This window comes from Stegodyphus dumicola, chromosome 3, assembly GCF_044657685.1.
Source record: "Stegodyphus dumicola isolate Sdum_Otavi_A_Nest chromosome 3, ASM4465768v1".
Lineage (NCBI taxonomy): Eukaryota > Metazoa > Arthropoda > Arachnida > Araneae > Eresidae > Stegodyphus > Stegodyphus dumicola.
Window position 1 is genome coordinate 173,994,127 of NC_140770.1, and position 17,769 is coordinate 174,011,895.

The window sequence follows — 17,769 nt, forward strand, 5'->3', positions numbered from 1 at the left end:
TCTTTTTTAATTTGTTCTCCTTTCTTAAATTATATATATAGTATATATATAATTACAAATACCACCCTTGCTTAAAAACTCCTTACCCGGCCTCTTTTATTTTTCAAAACATTGGTAGTAGTTATATACTACATCCAGTTACAGAAGTATTTTAAATGACAAAAATATTGTTACGGGATTTGGTATTTAAATAGTTACTGTTAGTTGAATTATAAATTAAATTGTTTTATTCCCCGTGCAGTGTAGCGCGTGACGAATATTATAGGAAAGCTAAGCCGGAAAATGAAAAGACAAAAGCACGTGCACTTAGCATTAAATAAATAAATATCTCTTTTAGATTTCGAGAAAGTTCTCGCGCGCGATTTAAAAATCTTATAAAAAGGAGGAAAACCTCTCAATTCAGTTAGCAGCAAAGCGCCCAAGAGGCATCTTCCATAACAGCAAATGGTGAAATGTGTATATATTGTACATAGTACTATTATCTTTATTTTATCTTCATTGTGTCATTTTACCAGTGTCTTTGAAACTTCATAGACTTATGGACATGATCCGTGTACCTGGATCTTCAAAGCACTGATCTTATATTTGTCATTTTCGTAATCTTCTTATTATTATATCAGAGACTTTGTAATATTGTGGACTTATGGACATGATCCGTGTACCTGGATCTTCAAAGCTGTGATTATTTATTGCTAGTGTAAAATGTCTTTCACCATTTGCCACTTCGCTCAAATACCGCCGTCCCTATATGTACACTGCTCAAAAAAAAAAAAAAAAAAAAAAAAAAAAGGGACAGTGCTATATCTCCCGTTCTACTGGGCCGATTGACAAAATTCAAACTGCGATTTTCATGTCTCGAAAGCGCGACTTAGGATATATATTAGATTTATATATAGCACTATTCTAACATAGGTATTTTGACACAAAATCGGACTTTTTCTGAAATAACATACCAATTGTTTTCCATATTTCGATTCTACGGCTCAAATTATGCCAGAATACCAAGTTTAGTTAAAAATCGTACGAGTAGTTTTTAAAATATTAGCTCTCAAAATTTTAGCTCCTCAATGTTAATTGAATTTGGCAAATATTTATTAATATCTCTTTTTTTACTAAACTTTTTTTATTTTTTCTCTCACATTTCGAAATTTAGGTTCAATCCAAATAAAATTTACCCATTTTTTGTGTTTTATTTTTAAAATTTCTATTTTTAAATAATTTTTATAAATTTTTCGAAAAAAATTTTGAATTATAACCTATAAAAGTTTTACCATCATCATAAAGTAGGTGTATTTTTAAGCATATCTGCAAAAAATTAGACTTTTTTATTCAAAATATTCTAAGATATACACGAGTTTACATATTTTCGCGTTTTGAAATTTGGCATCTTTTTTTTGAGCGATAATAACGCCAAATGTGGTCTATGGATTTTTGTTACACTGAATAGCCACAGCTATTTTTAACCTTAAATTTCAAGTAAAATTTTACAGAGAATTAATTATATGAAATTTTTTCCCACAATAAGACGTAATAAATATTTATTAATACTATATGAAAATCTATTTTTTAAATTATAGATGATATTATTCAAATTTTTAACAATTTTTTTTTAAATTTCTCTCTTTCTTCCTTTTTTTTTTTAAAAAAAATAAGAGTACGTTTTTCTAAGAGTAAATTTTTACCTTCGGCGTTTTATCGTCTGCTACTTTACTTCGTTTAAATCGAATTGTCTAAAACTGAGAATTTTCGTTTAATGTTTATTTGAATTTAATGAAAATATTTTATGACATTAACTGCATAATTTATTTCTAAACAAACTGTTGCTTTTGAAGTGGCTGAAAGAGCGGCAGATACTATCATCCATATTTTTAAAGCATAGTATATTTTTATAGAAATATAAGATTTTGAATAATCATTTTTATAAAAGTCAAATTACGATATAAACATACAACCCTGTAGAGACTGAATTAATGGAAGTTCAATGGTTACGTAGAAATGATCTGCAGCTACTTAATGGCTGGATAAGTCAGCAGATTCTGTGGACAGGCAAGAATAATTATATAAACGACACCCAACATTCTGTATTTTTGTATTTAATGTCAATTTAATCTGTAAAAATGTATTTTTGTGCGTAGCTTATTTTCATTATATCCTTAAAATTCTAATTTAGAATGTAATTGTCAATAACTGAATCCTAATCATCAGTAATATAATAAGTAATTATTACGGTTATTAATAAATCCTTCTTGTAAAGTAATTGCAAATATTTCAAAAAACTTTCTGTCTGAATGCAAATATTTTTCTATGCAAAATTTTTAATTTATATTAATCAAGATTGCACACGATATTATTTATTTGCACTTCAATTTTTACCGTCAGCTCTAGTAGAAGTTACAAATCAATTATATTTAATTAAGGATTGGATTGGATTATTTAATTATGGCAAAGCACACGAGGGCTATCTGCCTAAAGGGAGGGATGCCTTCGTGGAGGACTTTCTAAGGTAAACTGGCTCGTATACACGTTACACATCGGGAAAACCACTAAAACGCCCATGCAGCCAGCCCGTTCGCGGGATTCGAACTTCCGACCGAACTACCAGTGCTCAGCGTCTTTACCGCTCGGCCGCTAGTGGGCTATTTAATTAAGAAATGACCATCTAAATTTAGAAACAGCGTACCGTAACAGCAATTCAATTATTGGCGCCGTATCTTTCATGTTACTCCTGATTGGCAAGCTACATGATTTTTAATGAGTATTCGGGTTTTGCTAGTAACTTCATTTGGAAATCGCGCTTAAACTAGGTTAGTTGGTTATTTGAACATAGAAAGAATGTGGGAGCTATTTGGTTAAGATGCTTTCATAGAGAACCTTTGTAAAGAGAACCTAGAAAACTACGAAAAGCAACCATGCAAAACCCTGGGTTAGACTTCGCAACAAACAGTTAGTATTTAACAATCTTCAAATGCTAGGCAACTGGTGAGGCTCCAATTTAATATTTATTTGTAAATATTTAAAATATTGTTGTATACTTAGACAAAAAAAGCAGAACTATCAAGCCGTAGTGCAAATGAATATTCATTTTCTTTTGCAATAATTGTATTCACTTAATATTCTTGGAATATGAGCTAAAGATGGAACGTTCTCGGAAGATTAAAGAAGTGTTTAAATCCAGTGATATAAGGTTTGTCTTAGAAGCTCAGGATCAAAACGATTCTGCAATTGTCCCATTAGTTGACTTGTAAATGGTTGGGAATTAAGCAGATGACTTTTAATCTTACGTTTTCAGTCAGACAACGTATTCCAAATGTTGTGTATTGCATGATAATGCATCTTTTCATTATTCAATAACCAGTCGGAGAACCGCTTGTGTTCCGAAAATAAGTATGTGTACTCAATCATCCTGCATGTTTTTCAAATTTGTCTTCTTGTGATTTTTTTTTCTTTCCCAAAAACTAAAGTTGCCTCTCAAAGGAAAGTTTTTTGATATTGAAGAGACAAAAGGAGTATGATATCTACTTTTAGAGGCATATCAAAAACGGATCTCTACAAGCCTTCTCTTCCATTACATGTTGTGCAGTCAGACAAAAAGTTGCATCAGCTTAAATTCTATAATCTATTTTCATTACACTCTGATTACTTTACTAACATACAGTGAATATATACTAAATCTTTTACATCAGCTTAAGTAATTCGGAATTTTTGACGGAATTCTTGTCGGAACTAGGACTTAGAAGATAGGTCATATTGAATATTTCGATAATCCAATAAATTGAAGGTCGAAGTTTCAATATTTTATTTTCGGAGGGAGGGGAATTTTTTTCAGTTTTGTTCCATTATCCTAAGTATATTTGCTTCGATTCTTTATTTTTTCTATAAAAGCGGAAATCTTACGCATGGTATACATATAACGCATAGCTTCAATTAAAATTAAATAATATACAGGGTGTTTATAATTAAAGTTCCACATTGAAACGGTCATAAAACAAAAACTACTGGATCAAATGTTATCAAACCTGGTAATCGTGTAAAAGAGATCATAGGAATTTATTTTCCGCCAAAAAAGGGAAGTTCCAAACCTCACCATCAGGGGGAAAATGGCGCTGTATGCCATATTTTTAAACGAAATATGGGTCGGAATCTAACTTAACCTTTTGTTACACGGGTTTAATATGTTGCATACCCTTAAGAAATTTTGAAGTAAGAAAATTACCATTTAAAGGCGTTAAATTCGATAAACGTCGAGTGCGCCATCCGTGTAAGTGAGAAATTCGTCCGTGAAAACCACGAATTAGCGATTAGAAAATGTGAGATCGCAAATCACTCGCACAAGTGCGTACAATCTGGAAATCGTTTTCTTACAGATCGCTAATTTATAATTTTTGAAGCCTGAATTCGGCCCTAAAACATGAAGATACTGATTCAAAACGCTTTAAATCGATTTGGGCCCAAAAAATCCCTCATGTTATCTATCTAGTTCCATTGCATTCTCCTACTGCATTCGATTGCATAGCAGTCATTCCACACCGTTTGGTGTGGAATGACAGCTAGTTTTATAACTGAACCATTTTTCTCTGAAGAACAGTCGACAGCTGGACTACTGTGATTGCAGCTGATTTAGAGTCAATGTTAAAATGTTTCGTGATACATGAACTGCAGTAACGTGGCATTTTAGATACTACGATTTTTATGCACGGCTGGGCCCCACCTCACGTGTGTCGCACAGTTACTTAGGCAACATTTCACGAATGAACGTCTTATACGCCAACACTTTCCCTCTTCCCACCAGACCTCTGTGACTTTTAGCTATGGGGTTTTCTCAAAAGCACTGTTTATGGTGATAATCTAAACAATTTGGCAGAAATGAAAAATGTTAAACACTGACATGTCCGTAACATTCCTCCCGATATGCTAAGAGCTGCTGTTGAGAATGCAGTAACAGGATTTAGCTTGCTTTCGGAAAATGCTAGACGCTACATTGAACATGCTTTGTAACACGTTTCGGAAAATATTAAACACATTTTAAACATATGTTTTCGTGTCTTATTTCATTTAAGAATCTTGTATACAGCGTCATTTCCCCCCCTGGTGATGAGTTTTTTTAACTATTTTTTTCCTCGTTGAAAATAAATTCTCATAACCTCCTTTACACGATTCCCAAGTTTGATAGCATTTGGTACGGTAGTTTTCCTTTTATAACCATTTCAAATTGGAACTTTAATTATAACCACCATGTAAATTAAACTTAAACTAAAAACTAAAAATTTTACAGTTTGGTTCAAGTCCCAGCTTTAAAAATATATATATAAATATAATCTTTTATATTAATCCTCTTAGAAAGAATGTTTTAAGAAGCTAATTTTTCTCTCGCGTTATAGATTGTATAAAAAAACATGATCTTTAATATGATTTAGATTGTTTCAGCCGATATAAGAATCTGGTTACTCGGTGGTACAGAATTAACCCTGCTGGACTGTTTTATTTCTTTGTCATTTAGCAAAAATCTTTTAATTAAAATATTTATCATTTGGACTTCGCTTTTTTTTATTTATAGTTAAAATGACTAGAAAACGAAAAAGCTGTCTTCAGCTGAAACGCAAATCATGTAATTGATATTTTAAAAAATTGACAAGAGACCAAAATTTATGGAAGTCTAGCAATCGAAAAATCTTAATTTTCTTGTGTGTGCACTGAAAATAATTGTAGAAGGAAAGAAGAAAATTAGGGAGAAAAGTAAGCAAAAATTTGCAGGGAAATTTGGCTGTCAGACATACTAAGATGTTTCAAAAAGTTGGACGCTTTTGAAGATACTTTCAGGATACTTCAATGAATTTAGGTGTTCAAAGGAAAAACACTTGGACAAATACCATTAATTGAGCTTGTGGTTAACAGAAAAGACAATATGGTTTAGACTATATGGTTGTATAAATTTAAATTACGTTATAGAACATCATATCGTATCATAAATGGAGAATCCCATGATTTTCTCATTCAAATTATTTGAAGATTCAGGAGTTTATCCAGTGATGTATGTGGATGTCACCTAAAGATGTTTTTTTTTTCCTCCTGATGAAACAGCGGCCGAGCGATAAAGTCACTGAACGCTGGTAGTTCTGTCCGAGGTCCGAATCCCGCGAACGGGCTGGCTGCTTGGGTATTTTCGTGGTTTTTCCCATGTGCAACGTGTATGCCAGCCAGTTCCCCTTAGAAAGTCTTCCACGAAGGTATCCCTTCCCTTAGGCAGATAGCCCTAGTATGCTTTGTCATAATTAAATAAACCAAAACCTCTTGATGAAACCAGTCTTTCCTTTCATCTCATACCTTCAAAATGTTTAGCCTCTAAAGACTGATAAAAGCTCTGACCAAATATTGATGAAATGGATTGAATTGAATTATTAAGTTACGTCAAAGCAGGGCTATCTGCCTAAAAGGAAGGATGCCTTTGTGAAGAACTTTCTAAGGGAAATGAGCTGGCATACACGGTACACATGAGAAAATCCACGAAAACGCCCATGCAACCAGCCTGTTTACCGGGATTCGAACCCCGGAATGAACTATCAGTGTTCAGCGACTTTACCGCTCGGCCGTTTGTGGGCCTTTATGAAATGGAAGGCGATAACTTTATTTAAAATGATTGTCAGCAATATCAAGATATTTAGAAAAGTTGGATGCTTTTTAATATACTTGCGGAATGCCTAAAGAAAAAGAGCAAGAATAAAGTAGAATGCCTGAAGAAAAAGAGAAGAAAAAATACATTTTACGGTAAAATTTAGTATTTGTATTTTTTTTTTTAATTTAAAACTTTTTAATCTTATGATATTTAATTTTTACGATTTCAAAAATAAAATATTTGACTAAAATATGAATAACATTTAAGAAGCCAAATGTAGGATAAAATTGTGTAAAGCAATGGGCACAATGATAAAACTGTTTAAAGCAGTGTATGAAAGTCATCCTAAGTTAAAATGTCGCAATCCTAAGTTAAATGTCTCTCTTATTTATATATATCTTTTCTGAACGGAACATTGAAAGGCGTGTTAACTGTGTTTTACTGTATTTTCTCTTTTAATATATGCAGTTTTCAAACGCATCGTAGTCTGGGTTACAAAGTATTCCTCCGAAAGAAACGCAATTCAAATAAATAAAATCAAATTCTGGAAAATTTATATTAATAAATATATTTAAAATGCTCAATTCGAAGGAATAAATAGAAAATTTTAAAACAATTATCTGAAGAGACAATGCAACACAAACAATTAAAATAAAAGTTAAGAATTTAAAAATTACCTAAAATAATAACTATGACAAAAAATATATATAAAGAAAACTATTTGAAAAAAAATAAATGCTGCACCTTTATTTACGCAGTTCGAATAGGTAAGTAGAAATTTTTAAAATAGTTATTCGAAAAAAAAAAAAAAAAAAAAAAAAAAAACCATGCAACTTAAACAATTAAAATGAAATTCGAAAAAGAAAAAAATTACTTAAAATAATAAGTTATAATTAAAAATATAATATAAGGAATATTATTTGGAAAAAAGGAACGATGGTGACTTTTTTTCCGCTCACAAGAAAGGAAACTAGGTTGCCATATATTAAGAAGTTCGCCAAGTGAACTATTCTTGGCGCAAACTGACAAAAAAGTGCCAACATAAATTTGTGAATTTCTCCGTAAATTTCGCTCCAAATTTTACAAAATTTCATATTTAGGCGTAATTTGAGTCGTGGAATCGAAATATGTAAAAAAATTGGTATGTTATTTCAGAAAAAGTCCGATTTTGTGTCAAAATACCTATGTTAGAATAGTGCTATATATAAAACTAATATATATTCTAAGTCGCGCTTTCGAGACATGAAGAACGCAATTTGAATTTTGTCAATCGGCCCAGTAGATCGGGAGATATAGGACTGTCCCATTTTTTTTTTTTTTTTTTTTGAGCAGTGTACATAGTGTATAGTTACAGTAACTCATGTGCCTCAGTGTTGTACAAGAACTTTGGTGTTTAATTTCTCAGACCAAGACTTCACTGAATTGTGATATCTACTATTTCAAGATGCATTGGGCTGTGGACAGTTCACGGGAGGGTGACTCCCACTGTCCAATCTGTGTTTTACAGAAAGGATGAATTTGAATATTTTGTTTAGCTAATCTGTTGCACTTAGTTGTGCCATTTGTCTTCATTTAGATCGCGATATTAGTTTAATTATTCCAATCTAGATAACCTGTTTCAAAACTTGATAATTATTAATATTTCCAATATTTCTCATTGTACGCGTAAGCTGGTGACCACCTACGTGACAGGCTCCTGCCAATCATCTCTCTTACTCCACCTACATTTCACAAAATTTGACAAGTTTCGCCTAGTTGGCGCGGCGTAAATCGCTTAATTAAAAACTTAAGTACCAACGCTTTCGGGCAGTTTACCAACAGAGACGGTTGAAGTAGCGGTTGGCTACTAATTGCCGCCTAGCCATTGACTCGATTTCGATTTCAATTCAGTTAGTCAGTGAGTCAGTGATTTTAGGTAGCTTGTTGTTGTTTTAAGAGTTTGTTTAGAAAACTGCTCTTGTTGATTGTAGCGAATTCGGGGATTAGCTTTCTTTAGCTGTTTTGAATTAAGTTCTATTGAACGTTTGAGTAGTTAAAAGATAACTACTGTGAGATATTGTAATACTGCACGATAACTTGAGGAAAATTAAGCATATTTATTGTGAGAATAATAAATATTTGTTCATTTTTCATCGGACTTGTGCATTCATTTCGTAACGAACCCGTACGCACGCAACAATATTCATGTTTTCGCAATGCCAAATTTAAAAAAAATAGTTTTTGACAAGCAAGGAAATATAACGACATAATTTATAATATATATAATTTTAATATAATAAAATTATAATATTATTAATAAATTATAGCTAGTATTATATAATATATATATATATATATATATTGTTTCAAAAGAATATAATTAAGTTAAATTAATGCGCCATTGCTGCAAGGAATGAAACTTGAATTTAACAAACATTCTCTATTCGTAAAAAGCAAATTTAAATTAAATTTTAATGAAATTGAATTATATATAAATGATTAATTATTGCTGTGAACTAATTTACAACATCATTTAAATTCTGAGAGCATATGTAAATCAAGCGCAAATTTTTAGGATTAAAAAATTTATTAGAATTATATCTTTATTCATAGATTTTGATACTTGCACTTGATTTACATATGCTCTCAGAATTTAAATGATATTGTAGATTATTTCGCAGCAATAATTAATCCTTTATTTGTAATTCAATTTCATTTAAAATTTAACTTAAAATTTGCTTTTTACGAATAGAGAATGATTGTTAAATTAATATATATATATATATATATATATATATAATTTTGGACAATAACGACATATAACTTTTAATGCTGTTTCAAAATTACTGCACTTACACATGGGAAAGTTCTGTACTCGTTAAAAAAAAAAATAAAATTCTGAGCAATTTGACTCCCGTACGACAAATTTGACCGGGATAATTAATTTCAGAACTTCCAGTTTATGATGACATTTTCAACTTGTTCGACAGATGGATTAATTACGTTAGATTAATTTGAGGAAATACGTTTAAATGAAATGCAGGGGAGGAAGTGTGAATAATTTAATAGGTCGTACAAGGAAGTCATACTGCGTCAACAACGTTTTAAAATATAACATTAATACACATATGTAGTTTCTCTTCCAAGATGTATGAGTGAATCATAAATGATTCACTCATACATCCTGATAAATAAATAGGAGTAAACTTCTGTTCTTTCTAAAGCAAAAGTACTGCTAACATATATCCTAGTCTCCTGACCCATCTGATAAAATCTCTGATTCCGCCTTCTATTACTTGTAATAAACTTTCTACCCCAAAGAGCACATATTTTATTTCGTCCTATATATTTTTACTTTCTTGTACTACGTAAAGTAATTGCAATCGCTCAAATAATTTCGGGAATTATATTTCAACGAAGATATTTATTTTGAACGCTCTCTAATCACTTTAGACGATTTTTGGGGGGTGACTTTTGTACATTCAAGCGGTATAAAGATTTTTTTTTTTTTTTTTTTTTTTATGGATGACAAAATGGATTCAGAAGGGAATTTGTATATATATTTATATCTCGAATAACTCAAATATGATTCATCGCAGAACCTTGAAATTTTGTATATGGGACTGCTATAACATCTAGTTGTGCACCTCTGATTTTCACTGCAATCGGGTGCTATGAACATATGCATACATACACATATATCTATTTTTTATTCTTATATTTTGGTAAATTGAGCATTGATTGGTTTAAAAGTGATCGAATTATGTTATTCTTATGTTCTGCTTAAGATTTATGTGCCTTTAGTTAATCTGCACACAATAGTTTTAGAATTATCAACACTTTAAAAGTTTATGTGGCGATAGGCATAACGAGGCCGCCTTTTGTTAAAATCTGAAAGTCATAGTAGAATAGTGAATTATGTCAGTTGGGGCAAAACTTCAGTGTCGTTTTGCCCACAGGGATCGGAAGTTAACTTGTTTTGTGCGAAAAATTTGTTGTTGGCTGAATTGCTTGGAGTAGAAACTCGAATTTTAATTGCATTTCTTTTCTTTAACACTTTTAAACTTTATTTGGTGTTTTATATTTTTCTGCATTTTACAATTTTTAATGAAGATGTTTTGAGTTTTTATGTATTTTGTCTTGCCGCGAAGTGCGAACTGAATTTATGTAATGAGAAATATATGTCTAACGAAATTCGAAGTAATAAGTTTAAATGAAGTGCAACAAAAAGTGTATAGAATTTAATAGACCATACAAGCGAAGTTACATCAGATTTTCCCTAATGTAAGAGCTGTTTCTTATCCATTATCCAAATATTTAATCGCTAAAATTTCTGTTCTGTGCTTTGTCATTCTTTAGCAGTACTTACATTATAAAAATTTCTAAAGAACAGCAGAAACCAACGAATTCAAAAGAATACTTTTACAAGCACAATTCTGTTATGTCCGTTTTTGTTTTTAAGTCCGTGTCTGCTTATGATTCCAGCTGAAAATGCTCAAAGCGAAGACTTCGAGAACTTCATTTATTGTATATTGAAATATTTTCATGTCTTATACAGCTGTTTCACTTAACTTGAATTTTATTCTTAACTTCCAGTTATGTTCTTGCTGGTATTTACATGGTATTTTGAAGAAAATTCTTTTTCGAAGGATGTAGGGTTTATATTTATTTTAACTAACATTTATTTTAAGTTTAAATTATCTTTCCTGTCAAGCCTTTCTTTCTCCTGGAATTGCCATTGCCAGAGTATGTAAATTTTAGTAGAACGCGCAAGGATTCAAATTGTCAGCGGAAGTATTCTGAGTTAAATAGAAGGGAAACGAGTTCGAAGGTGTGCTTTCTTGCTTCACGAGCGTGGAGGTGGCTAGTTAGAAATTGAAGAACCACGCGTTTCGGCCTGTGTGCTTGCCTCGGCAGTTTGTTAATCTTTCAACGTAATATTCAGAAGTTTGCTGAATTATCAGCGGTATCTTAGAACGCGGTGAAGTTAGTTACGTTTAGAGAGCCTCGTAGTTAGTCACTTGTTACTATTCTTTTCTTAGTTTCTTATTTTTATTTTACCGCCGGGTCGGCGTAGTTTGTGAGCGTCAAGAGCACGCATTTGTAATTTCTAAAGTTGAATAAAAAGGGATTTAAACCCTTCTCAAGACTTTGGTCTACTTTCCAGTTCTTAGCAGTCACCACTATTGTTGCGTGCAGGTTGGAAGCGCGCAACATTACAAGGAGAAAGTTTGATTTGATCAACAACTTGTAAATTACGTACTTACTTATTTATAAATTATGTACTTAAATTATTTACAGCTTATAAATTATGTAGTCTGTTTATCATTTTATTCGGTTAAGTTTTTAAATTAAATCTATTAATATTTCCTATTTCTTGGTATTTTCATAACGAGTAACAATTTCTTTTTCTCAAACGTATTCTAAAGAAACCCTTTTTCATAAAATTAGATTAGCAACAACCTTGTGTTTGAAGTAGATTTAGTCAAGATCGTAATCGATTTCGAGGGCAACAGGTAATGCTTCTCTTCATCAGGAGCAAAGAAATCTGAAAAGCTGGAAAGCAGCGGGCGCAGCATCGTATTCATACCCTACGGCAGTAAAGCGAAAGAGAAACCATCTGTCGACAAAAACACTAACGAAATCGGAAAATTAAGTTAATAGAATTTTAAAAATGTTAGGATGGACTGGATAGGACTTAAAGTCATTAAGTAAAAATGGAAAATCTTTATAAATCGAAAAGCTTCAAAAAAATCCAAATTACCGATTGAAGAAGCTTTTTGAATAATTTTTGCAGATTCACAGTCAAAATGATTATTTCCTGGCATTTTAATCACGAGTTCTGCTCTTGTTTTCTGTTGAAGAGGGACTTCAATCTGTTTGCTCTCGAGATATATTGAGTTTTTGACTAAATCTATGCCTAACACAAGGCTGTTGCTTTGTTAACCTTACATTTCTCTTCTGTTCTGATTTTAAACCTTTTTTTTTCTTTCCTGCTCAGGCATTCTGGTATTCTGCATTCTGGTAGGTAAAACGTTCTTTCTTTTTCATTCTTCGTATAATTAAAGTTTCTTAATCACGGTTTATGCCCCTTAGACTATCAGTTATTTAAGAGCTTTTTCACTGAGAGATATTTTTTATCCTTTGATACTGAGAATAGTTGTAGAAAATATTTTAAATTATAGACAACATTTTTCCATTGATAGCCGTTGCAATATTCCGTTGTCATAACGTTTTGGTAGTAGAAAAAATAGCCGGTTCTTCATGCTACTATTAATAAGATTTGTGTCTCGGCTTTTATGGATCTCTTACCAAATTTGAAAGCTTGAAGAATTAATAACTTGTTCATTTGCACTGTTTCCAATAGAAAATCGGAATCTTTTGTTCACAGAATCTACATAGGAAATTATGAAATTATTGCAACATCATTGTTCAATACAGGTTCTATCTAGTTCAATAATCTTAGGCCAGCACTCGACAGGTGCGTATACCGTGATGAATCAGTTCTTTCTGATGGGTGCGCAGCCACTTCTGCACCGAAGACAGAATCTGGTCGTCATTAAATACTGCAAACCAAAACCGCCCCATACTTCCACGTTCCATTGTGGTACGTTGTAGAAAAGCTTCGTCATCAGCCTTATAGCGACAAAGTAGCTCTCAACAAACAATGGCACGTTTTTCTTTTGCTTCAGGTGCCAAGTTCTTGAATTCGTATCTTACTCAACTCTTTGCGCAACTCAGATCATCTGAAAGGAAGTAATAGGACAATCTGAAATTAATGTCCTATAGTGATGTCACCTTCTTCATAGGATGCCTTAGCTTCCCTGTATCATGTTTTCCACGGCTGCAAATTCCTTCCCCCTTTCTGTAACTGCTGGGATAAAAAGAATTTTCTACCCAAGTGACGTCAAATTCAGTCACTTAAATTTCACAACACTTTAAACGGCCTCATTTGGCGCATTATTGCAAAGGTAATGCCAGTTTATCTATATTCCATATTCTATACGTTTAGCCGTTTGTAACTTCAGATGACATATCCTCGCGTATTCGATAACAAGATCGGCAGAATATACGATTTTTCAAACAACGTCTCGGTTTCCTATTGAATGACCTAATACATTTCGGTGAAAAAAGATCTGAAATTTTACTTTAAGGAAAAAAAAATCTTATATCAGACAAGGATAAATAAATAATCCCATACAATTCATAAATAAACGTTTGGTTGTATAGGCATTAGGCATCTTGTCTCCTGCCCCGAGAGGAAAAGACATAAAAAGGTACACTGCTGTGTTCTGGATTTTCTTTACGATAAGCGGCGGTGCTTCTGATTACACCTAAAGTTACGCGCTAAGGAAGGAGAAAATATTTTATATTCTTCCCTAGTTAAAGGTCAATAGCGGAGGTGGGAACACAATTACTAAATTCTGATGACGACATATTTTCGTCCCCTACCTTTTACTTCTGGCATTACATTTAGAGACCATTTTTAGAATTTTCCGAAGCCAGACTGCCGAAAAAATCCGCATTACCCTCCCTCTCTGGCATTCGAGTCCTGGACTTCTCGATGTTAGCCGGACGTGTTTCCAGTTAAACCCCGAAGAGGTGCGGTTAAGAGGGAGGAAACATAATCTCTTAATCATACTTTCATGTGGTTCAGTTTGTTATGGTTGAACTATACGGACTACTTCTTTAATTGTATATCTGATAACTATAGTCTTCCTCATTTATCAGAATCTATAATATTTAATTAATATAATTACTTGTAATTATATCCTTTCGAAAGCTTTTATGAGCTTATATGTTTTTGAGCCATTATTTACTCATATATCTAGCTGTATGGATCGAAATATGTCCGTTTATATTTAAAGTTGCATACATGTATAGAAGAATATAATGTGACTCTTTGTACAATTTACTACTTTTTTTACGGTTAGAATACTGCGTCAGATACTTTTGTTAGCATTAAAGTCACTCTAAAGTTTATTTAAATTTACGTAGTCTTCACATTTAACTTCAAATTTTTCCCTTTGGATCAGTGCCCTTGACCTTCTAGCATGTCTATTCAGGTTTAATCAATTTTCAGATTAATTTTTCATGTATCTGAAATTTGAAAGCATCTCAAAACCAATTTATTTTAATTACTTTGGTAGAATTTTCTTTCAAGGAAAAGACTTTTTGTTTATCTTTCTATGAATACTTATTCCAGGATTAAAAGTTTAGTAATGGAAGATTTTCTGCCACGTATTTGTAAAACATTTAATCAACTTCGGAAAACTTTATTAATACCGATATTAAAAAAGTATTAGTGGATAACATGTTAATTTTTCAGTTTTTAATTAAATATATAATGCTTTGAATGTGGGTGAAGTGTGTAAAGAATAACATTATATTTTGCTTCGAAGAGATACATGCAAGTAAAGTTTTCTATGAAAAACATTTTAGAATTTTCTATGAAAACATTATTTTCTGCAAGACACTATTAAATAATAAGTTAATTAGAGTATTTCAATGGAAAGGTGATTTTGGCCATTAAAAGGTACGGTAATTTGTGAATTAGTTTATATAAGTCAGATTATAAATATTTATTTGTGTGGATGGGTATTAAATTCTTTTCAGAGTAAAATGTTTTCTTTCTTCTCTATGCAAATTCTATCTTAGAATGGCAATATGATGAAATAGAACTTTGTAAAAGCATTCATTTTGGTGAAATATAGAATTATGCGTTGCAGTGGCATTGATAAATGTAATTTTTAGAACTCAAGCTTCATTTCAATCCACAGCTTCGCTATTTGTACAGAAGGCATTGCATCTGTTTGATTAATTCGTCATTGTTCATCATCAATATTATCTTGGCTGATTCTCGAATGTGTGGAATGATTTCAGGTATCTAGCCATAACTAATTCTTATCTGGTTATCATTCAACTGAGCTGTTACTGTTTCTAGCGAGGTTTTGCTCCTTCTCATAAGAATCCGAATTAGCATCCAGTCATCGCTAAATTTACTGACATAGAATAATTAGCGATTCATTAAAAAATAAATAAATAAATAAATAAATAAAAAGAGTGTTCATGATTTTCCATTTTCCTATAATAAGTTTTTAATATACACTGGCTAAGAAAAATAATCAGATATCAAAGCTTTTCATAAAAACAGGTAAACTATAATACAAAAAAGTTAATTTTTTTTCCTATTTGGCATTTAATTTTATATATACTCATAATTTTGTTTGCATTTTATGAAAATAATAGGTTACGAATTGCTTGTTTAAAAGCAGTAAAGTATACGAACGAGAGCCATCTGCTGAGGGACGCGTTTGTAGAGAATAATCCAAGGAAAAATGGTATGTATATATATATATACTAGAAAGCCCGGCGGTCATACGAAATGACCTCTGTTCTAGATACTATAAATTGTAATTAAAATGATTTGTGCAAAGGTGTCTGCGAATTTAAAATGAATTACCCAGGGCAGGCGGCGAGGACGCCCCTTTGCTTACTACCCCACGGTATTTCCCCCTTCTACTTGTTTAATTGCTTAAAGTAGAGTGCAATGAAGGAAACCACTGGCGGTACATTTCTTAAAGAGCCACCGCTAAATCAATAAATAAAGGCGATTAAAATCATAAAATGTTAATTCACATGTCAAAGATCTCTTTGTACACAACATTTTTTGTGTAGATCTTTCCATCATTTTTATGCTCGCCTTGCAGAGGACCATCCATTATTTCTAATTTTACGTCCGTTCTTTCACGAACTCTTGAACAGGCAACATAAAGTTGACCGTGTCCAAATGCAGGCTCAGGTAAAAAATGCCAACACACTTAAGCGTTTGGCCCTGAGACTTATTGATGGTCATAGCAAAGGCAAGTTTTACAGGAAATTGTTTACGTCTCAATTGAAACGGCAACCCTGTGCCGTGGCAACTTCACCCCGTTGGCTAGTACAGTTACGAAAGCAAGCAATAAACTATCGGCGACAAACAGACACTTAAGCCGCATCTATATATGGGGTGAAGTAGCATCATCTTTTCCGAAAAGGCTGGCTCCCGGGCTTAGCGAAGCACACCGTTGGATTCCGCAGGTCTGTAGCACGCCATTTTGACCATTCGCAACTTCTTGGGACTTTAATTAGCCGAGATATTAATTAAAAACTAATTTTACCTACATTTCCACTTTCTTTCTTGGGTTTTCCCTATTACAGGGATGTGGCTACGTGCCAAATTCTTTTTTCTTGAATATCTACGGAACGGCACCGAGTTGAAATTCGAGACGCGTATCCTCGGATTCCAAAAAATTCTCCGAATCCATCGATACCGTTCTCATCTTCGTACGACTTTAATCGGCCGAGATATTAGTTAAAAACTGCGGAAACGTTAATTTCCGCGCTCACTTTTCCGAAGGGCAACAATAAACTATCGGCGACACATACTTTAGCCGCTTATATATGTAAAGATGGGGGGGGATATGCTTGTTTTTATAAGTAATAATGGCAACGCGCCTACCAGCAAGATCACGTGACCATTTTCGGCAGACGGGACGCTAAACGAGAATAACGGTGAAGTTAGGAAAACCAAAAGAACTCTGAATTCTTTTTATGATGTGATGTTAAACATGATGTTATTCCGTTTTTATGATGCCATAGACAGACCTTTTTTCTTCTTATTTTCTTTTTATGTGTTACTTCGTGTTATATTATGTTTGCGTGTTTTCGTCATTAAATTGCTAAATGTCACTACCTTTGTCATCAATAGATTGTTACTTATTGTTACTTATAGTTCGTAAATACAACTACCCACGTATATATGCATAAAAACCATGAGAAACAGCATGCTGTCACCTTATTTGAGAAGACTGAGCAACCGGTCAAAAAATTTCGAGCGGGCAAAAGTCAAGCGGTCTTACGCACTTGGCCACTGGTAGGCCCTGACCTTTCTGCATTATCATTTTTATTAATGTTATGTAATCTTATACTATGGTCATTTTAATTTAAAGAATTATTCGATTCTTTGGAGAATACTGGACTTACTAGTTTTGAAGAAGAAAAATCAAGAACTCGCGTATCTAGATATCATGTTTGATAATAAACTCATTTTTGAATCTCCTTTTGCGAAACTGAGAAATAAATTTAATATGCCCATAAAAAATTCTCAGAAAATACAGTCCTCGCAATCAAATGTTGGT

The 17,769-nt window shown here is 32.5% G+C and overlaps 1 protein-coding gene and 1 long non-coding RNA gene across 2 annotated transcripts in view; one reads left to right on the forward strand and one right to left on the reverse strand.

Moving 5' to 3' along the window:
* LOC146998208 (uncharacterized) overlaps positions 1 to 17,769 on the reverse strand; it is a 65,987-nt gene that overhangs the window by 17,935 nt on the left and 30,283 nt on the right. The window lies entirely within an intron of this gene.
* LOC118199010 (neprilysin-1-like) overlaps positions 1 to 17,769 on the forward strand; it is a 366,463-nt gene that overhangs the window by 813 nt on the left and 347,881 nt on the right. The gene's annotated exons all lie outside the window — the stretch shown is intronic.